The sequence below is a fragment of the Felis catus genome, chromosome A3, assembly GCF_018350175.1.
Source record: "Felis catus isolate Fca126 chromosome A3, F.catus_Fca126_mat1.0, whole genome shotgun sequence".
Taxonomy (NCBI): Eukaryota; Metazoa; Chordata; class Mammalia; order Carnivora; family Felidae; genus Felis; species Felis catus.
In genome coordinates, this window is record NC_058370.1 from 84,771,257 (window position 1) to 84,779,106 (window position 7,850).

Below are 7,850 nucleotides of genomic sequence, written 5' to 3' on the forward strand. Positions count from 1 at the left end.
ACATTGCTTTGAATAGCGATGACTAAAAGGACAGGGAGCGTTTGGAGATGTGAAGAGCAGCATGTAAAGGGGCCTGCCTGTTGATGCACTTAGAAGCCATAGTAACAGGCTCAGGAAAATAGTTCAACAGCAGAATAAATGTACGTGTGTTTTCCATACGTTTCATGCCAATGAGATGACAACCCCCAGGGCCCAATTTTCCCCAACACTGTTACCCAGAATATTGATACTAGACCAGAGCCAAAAGAGTCCTTTACATTCACTTGAAATACACCAATCATTTTTTCCATTAGCCTGAAAGACAGGAAAAGCTGTATTGAAAGGAAAATTTTCTTATGCTGGTAACTGAATTGATATGAGGAGAGTTACTTTGTAATATAAACTGCAATTTAACTACTTTTCTATCCTTTTACATTCACATCGATCTAAAATGTTATTTAAAACTTTAACGTTTTAAATGCTGTAATCTCACTCCTAAACAATTAAAAGCCATTTTCAGCTCTGGCCAGAGTATTCTGTACAAATGAACCATTCACTAAAAGAACCATTTGCCTCTAGGACACTTCTAGCATCCCCAAAAGTATGCATTTGGCTGAGCTAATCTAAACACTATTAATTGTTGTAATAATTTTAAGAAGATTTTATTATTTTATTTACTGCAAAATAAACAAATTTGTAATAGTCTCAAGTACAGTTTAGAAGTGTTTTAAGTTAAAATTATGGTGGCAGAGTGAATGATCCGGATGCTGCTGCTCAAAAAAGAGCCAAGTGCAATCTTCAAAATCAGGCCATCTTCCTGCTATTCATAAAAGCAGAAATATATAGGGGCTCCTGGGTGGCTCAGTGGGTTAAGCATCCGACTTCCACTCAGGTCATGACCTAGCAGTTTGTGGGTGCCGGCCCTGGGTTGGGCTCTGTGCTGACAGCTCAGAGCCTGGAGCCTGTCTCAGATTCTGTGTCTCTCTTTCCCTCCCCTGCTTGGTCTGTCTCTCCAAAAGAAATTAAAAAAAAAAAATTTTTTTTTTTTTAATTAGAAAAAGCAGAAACACATAGATGACAATTAGATTCCAGTATAGTCAGGGAAAAGAATTAAGCCTGAATAAGACATTTTGGGGCTGCTCAGGTCCCCACCCTCCAAGTTTTCACTTAAAGCAGCAGAGGAAAATATCTCTTTAAATTACCTCTTTGACACCCACAACCATTATTCCTGGGTAGATACAGGCCCAATGGGGGTTGCTACTGAAATAATCAGTGGCATTGAATTCAATTAGTGGTACTGTTAAGTGGTGCCTGCAGAAAGCATGGTGTACAAAAAATATGTCCCACTCCAGAACTAAGTAACCTGCTTTGCTTTCTTCCTGCCTCCCACGTCTACAGAGAGATCTCCCAAGGGTCCCTCAGTTAGAAAGGGTCCCTTCCTACTTGGAGCTAGCCTTCCCAGAAACTTTCTAATTTCTCAGCCCTAGGAAAATGCCCCAGGCTCTCCCTTCCTTTAACATTTACAGCTTGGTTTCATTTTTAATCCTGTAACATACAGAGTAGGACTCTCTAGGTCCAGTTCTGAGCTCAATCACTGAATTGGGAGGCTCAAAACTGATGAAAGCTTAGACAAATAGGTAATAATGAAGATAAGTTGAAGGAACTGAGATTTACTTAAACTCACTAAGAGAGGAGAATGAGAGGTAAGAATATCAGTGATGTACTATAGCCAGCTGATCTTAGCTCTTAAGAGCTGATTATTAAATTTTTAGGAATTATGCTAGCTAATTGTTAAACACAGCCATTAATCAAAAGTAAATTCTATAATCTTACATATTACAAACAAAAGGAATACAAAGGGACACAAGGAAACTTTTGGAGTGATGGATATATTCATTACCTTGATTGTGGTGAAGATTTCAGGAAGTATGTAAGGTACTGTAGAGTGATTACCAAAACATCCCAAATCTTGTTTATTTCCTTATGAAATTTTATGTAAGATGTAAAGGAACCCATTCTTAGTACTTAAACCCTTCATTTTTCTCATGGTAGCTGTTCTTACATAGACAGTGGTGGAAATTCAGAATCACTTTTTCAGAGAATGGAAGCATGAATTCTGCTGATCAGTGATACTTTGTCTTGTGCCACTGAAAGTTCATCTGGTGACTATTGCTTCATGATGGCACAGTTGGAAACCTCTCCAACCTAGTGAATAGCTCACTTGTAGGAGCTAAGAAAGCAAGTGGCATAATTGATTCAAAGTTGGAGGCCAGCAAGGAAAGGGGATTGGAGGGTTGAGAAGGTAAGGAAATTGTGGAAAGCTTTAAAACAGAGGTTGAAACATCATCCTGGAGTATGGGTTGGAAAGGCAAGCAAATACCGTCTATATTTTCTACACTTTTAAGTCTTTTTAACAATAGTGAGCCAATAGGGGTGCCTGGGTGGCGCAGTTGGTTAAGCGTCCGACTTCAGCCAGGTCACGATCTCGCGGTCCGTGAGTTCAAGCCCCGCGTCAGGCTCTGGGCTGATGGCTCGGAGCCTGGAGCCTGTTTCCGATTCTGTGTCTCCCTCTCTCTCTGCCCCTCCCCCGTTCATGCTCTGTCTCTCTCTGTCACAAAAATAAATAAACGTTGAAAAAAAAATTAAAAAAAAAAACAATAGTGAGCCAAGAGATGTAAAAATATAAAAATAAAAATAAAGTGATTTCAGATGACAGTGCCCACTATAATTTGTCTCAGATTCAGATGAATCACTAAAATATTTTAGCTCCCAACTCCATCTTTAAATGGGATTCTGTTACATTCTGTTTTGAACTTTCCAAAATAATATTCCTTTAACTTATTATAAAAAGTTGCCTAAATATTTTATAATTAAGCATGATTTTGCCAAAGTTTACAGCAACCATCTTGTCCTTGAAAATAGTTTTGGTATCGTGCTTTGCAAACAGCATTTAAAGTAAATGTATTTAGCAGCTGGCATTTCTGTGTTCCCAATTCGTGCCTTCTAATAAAAACTGAGAAACAATTAGACTGTTAACTGTTGATCCCAAGCTTTGTTTTAGTTCAGCTTTTGTGGATCTAAGGAATACAGACTAACTGGCTAACTAGCTAGCTCAAGGAAAGGAAGTTCACTGTATGGGCCTGTTTTGAAAAAGAAAAGGACTGGAATTACAATAGAACCTGGCTTTGGGACACTGGGGCTGAATGTTCAGTTTCCAAATATCTGGAGTCTACATATTCATTGCAGTGGTCCTGTCAGATAACACTGCCCCTTTTTCCTATTCCACTATCTATGGGCTTTCTCATAGTTTGTGCAGCCCCACCATGGTTTTGTACAAGGTCCTCTAACAAATTCTTAACTTCAAATCTCCAAGAAATATGATTGTCTCAATGTATTTTGGGGGATAGTCAGAGGTGGAGAGCCAGCCTATGGATTGGTTCCCAAAATCAAGTGCCCACTCTAGTCCAGTTTTACCTGATGGGGACCACCTGGTGGGACTAAATGCAGCAGAGGCTCTTGATGAAGCAGTTCACTCAGAAGAAGGATGGGCATGGTAGGTGATTTTAATTCCAATTGCTACTAGGTCAGGACTGAGGAAAAATAAGCCCCATATGTACCCAGGCTCATTTGGGGGTATATTTTAGAAACATAGCAACTAGACTGTAAAGAAAATTCTCTACTCATTTTGTTGTCTGTTCAGATTCTTCCAGTTTTATCTGATATTTTCTGAGCTGGGGTAGGGCTCTACACACACACTGTGCTACATAATAGCACGTTATGATTTTTATTATTTTTTTTCTTGATGCAAAGACTTCTCACAATTAGCCATCCATCCAGCAGATAGTTATCATTGTGATATAAGTGACAAGGCAATTACTACACGTAGACTCTTGATTATTTTTTGTTTAATAATCACTGCCAAGCTTATGGATAATTCCTGCAAGTAAACAAGTTAAGAGTTCAACTTTGGTTTATTAAAAAGTTTTTGGTTGTATTCAACCTTACTTATATGTGCATCATATTCAAATGCTTAGAAATGCTAAGTTTGGGCATGTTTAATCATATTGCATTCAAAGGTCTAGGAGAGCTATCTTTTATTTTTTAAAACCTTTTTATCAAGCCGTTAATTGTACTGTACTTATTTCAAGAGCTATATTTAGGAAGTACATTTAATTTGAACTACATTTAGAACTGTAACAGATTGTGTGAATTAAGTAACTTCCAAGCTAAAACTTATGAGAGCTTCCTACCACATAATGACTACAATCACAGCCATCTTGGGCATGCTAAGGCAACAACACATGTCTGTTTTTCGGGCTCCAGTTGTTTCTTTTTACAAGGGTTACTTGGGCACAATAGAATTTGGACAGTTATGGGCAATTATTCATTGTTATTCTATTTGCAGTATTAATATGCTTTAAAGGATTACCACATGGTTATTACTCCTATAGGCAATATTAAATTCTTCAAACTCTTTTAATTATTTTCTAAGTGTGAGTTGGATATTTTTCTGATAAATCAAGTCTTTTAGATAGTTATGATGCCATCTATTTAATTAAGTGTTGTACGAACATGAACTTTTTTTTTTTTTTCTGCTTCTGGGATTCTTGGCCAGTTGATAGGTAGGTAGGAGAGATTCCCAAGAGAAATCACTATTCCTACTAATTTAAACAATTGGAGTTTCAAGTTAATGTGAATTTTAAGAGATGTAACCTTCCAAGCAGTCATATCCAGGTATAAATACATAAAACTAAATAATGGTTTTAAAATATGGATATTAAACACAATCATGGCAAGGGAAATATTAGTAGAGAGTCAAGGACTGAGGAAAAAGAATGGAAATACTTGGTCACAATGGTTTATGTAATTGCTAGAACTGAACCTCAGATTTAGTTCTAGGATTTCTGTCAGCCAAACTGAAGAATGAAAAGAGAGTAAATTACAAAGAAGAAATGCATTTCAGTTCCTGGGTGGAAACAAAGATTTTTGCCTCACATTAAGTTTTAAAAAATATTTTTATTGATAATGTATACACACAAGAGTACACAGAACAACATATTCAGCTCAATAAATTATCACAAAATCACAATTAGAATAAGACAACAAAGCCAACACACCAGATCATCCATGCCCCCCATTCTCTTCTGATCCTTGTCCCTTCTCCCCTCCCCAAAGTAACCTTTATCCTGACTTTCATGGTAATCGCTTCCTTGATTGCTCTTTATAATTTTAACACATAAACTTACATCCCTAATAATACCTTACCTATTTACATTTGTGTAAATAGCATTATATAGCATTCTTGGGAAGGAAGAGCCTGGGAGTTTGGCCTCTTTTGCTCAACTTTATGTGATTTTCCACATTGTTGCAAGGCGTTGTAATTCTTCTTTTGAGTTGCTGTGCAGCATTTTGTTGAGCAAATATATAGCTCAATATATTTACCCACTGTACTCTTGAAGGGCATTTGGTTGGCTTCCAGTATGAGGTAATTTTGAAATTTTACTGCTAAAAACACTTTTCTAAAATGTATCTTGATGCACAGTCCATGTATTCCCATTGGTTATATTTCTAGGAGTGGGATTTCTAGACCACAAACTGTTTTCCAAAGTTGTTGTACCAAAATACTCTCTCCAGCAGTATGTGACAGTTCCCACTGGTTGGGTCCACAGGCTCTGGGTCCTGCACAGACTGCAATCAAGGCATTGGCTAGTGCTGTAGTCTCTTCTCTGGTTCCCTTCCTTGACACCACTATTGACAGTTTTCTTGATTTTAACCATTCTGATGGGTGTTGAGGAATATCATGTTAGGGTTTTAATTTTTCATTTTCCTCATTACAAATGAGGTTGAGCACCTTTATACAAGTTTGTTGATCACTGAGATTTTCTTTGGGAGAGCAGGCTAAAGTATCTGACCTGTTTTTCTTATTGGTGGTCAATCATTTTCTCAGTGATTTATATCAGTTCTTCATATATTTTACATATGGGCCCTAATTTGGCATCTGGTAAATATCTTCTTCCAATCTGTGCCTTGCCTTTCATTCCCTAATGTTGTCTTCCGATAGACCAAAGTTCTCCAGTTATCAATTTAATGTAATCAAAATTATACATATATATTTTCTTTATAATTGGTGACATTTTTCTTTAATTTAAAGATCATTCCTGTTATTAAGACAATTTATATCATCTCCTAGAACACTAATTATTTTATCTTCTACAATTAAATATATAATCACCTTGCACACGATTTGGAGTATGGTTTGAGGTAGAGGCTAAGTTTCTTTTTTTTCCCCCAAGTGAATATCAAATCACCCAAGCACTATTTATTATCAAAAAGTCCTCGTCGCACTGCTTGGAAGTGTCATCTTTGTCTTAAATCTAGTGTCCATTTATGTAAAGGTCTGCTTCTGAGCCATCTATCCTGTTTCTTTCATGTTTGCCTCTCCTTTCACCATTGCCACAATGTCTTAATTACCATAACTTTACAGGTCTTGATACAGGGTACATATCCAACTTTATTACTCTTCAAGGGACCTTCAAGAATTTCTTGGATTTTTTTTTAAGTTTCTTGGGTATTTTTGGTGCTTTGCATTTCCATAATTTTAAAATAAACTTGTCATATTACACACTCACACACACTCACATCCACAAACCTACACACATACACCCACAGCAATTTTGAATGGATTTGCATAGAATCAACTTGGGAAGAACTGACATAACAATATTGAGTCTCACAATCCATGAATATGGTGTAATCCTCCATTCATAGTTGACCCTTGAACAACATGGGTTTGAACCGTGCAGGTCCACTCATATAGTTTTTTGTTTTTGTTTTTTTATAAAGACAATACTATAATGTATTTTCCTTATCATTTTCTTAATAATGCTTTCTTTTCTACAGCTTACTTTATTGTAACACAGTAGATAATACAAATAACATACAAAATATGTGTTAATCAGCTTCATGTTATTGAAAGGCATCCAGTCAACAGCAGGCTAATACAAGTTTGGGAGGAATCAGAAGTTACAGTGAATTTTCAACTGTGCAGAGGTCAGCACCCCTAACACTTGTCATACTCAAGGGTCAACTGTAGTTAGGCCATCAATTTCTTTCAAAAATATTTCATAATTCTCTGTAGGGGTGTTGCAATTTTGGTTAAATTTATTTTTAGTTATTTGATATTTTGTATGCTATTAGAAATCATAGTTCTTTAAAAATCAACGTTATGCTTGTTCCCAATATATTCAATCATAACCGATCTTTGAATATTTACTTCGTACCTGAAATTCCGTTACATTAATTTACAAATTTAATAATTTCCCTACAGTTTTTGGATTTTTCTTTCTTTTTTAACGTTTATTTATTTTTGAGAGAGAGAGAGAGAGCATGAGCGATGGAGGGGCAGAGAGCGAGGGAGACAAGCTGAAGTAGGCTCCAAGCTCTCAGCTGTCAGCATAGAGACCGGCAAGAGGCTCGAACTTACAGACCCAGAGATCATGACCTGAGCCGAAGCCAGATGCTTAACCGACTGAGCCACCCAGACACCCCAGTTTTTGGATTTTTCTAAGCACATATCACCTATGAAAAAATAGGTTAATTTTTCCTTCCTAATTACCTCTTTAAAATAATAAAACCCACAATAATCTAAATCTGAGTAATGTGTAATTCCTGTCGTCAATTCAGTAAAGAGATGCCAGTAGACTCCATTTCCTTTCCACCTCAGATGCGCTCACATCGTGACCAGATCACTGCCCCTTTTACAATCACTTCCAATCCCAGGAGACCTAGCAGAGCCTAGCGGTCGTGGAGGCGGGCTGCGGAAGCGCCCAGCCCTGGCACCCTGACCGCTCCACCCCGCGCCCGGACGCAGC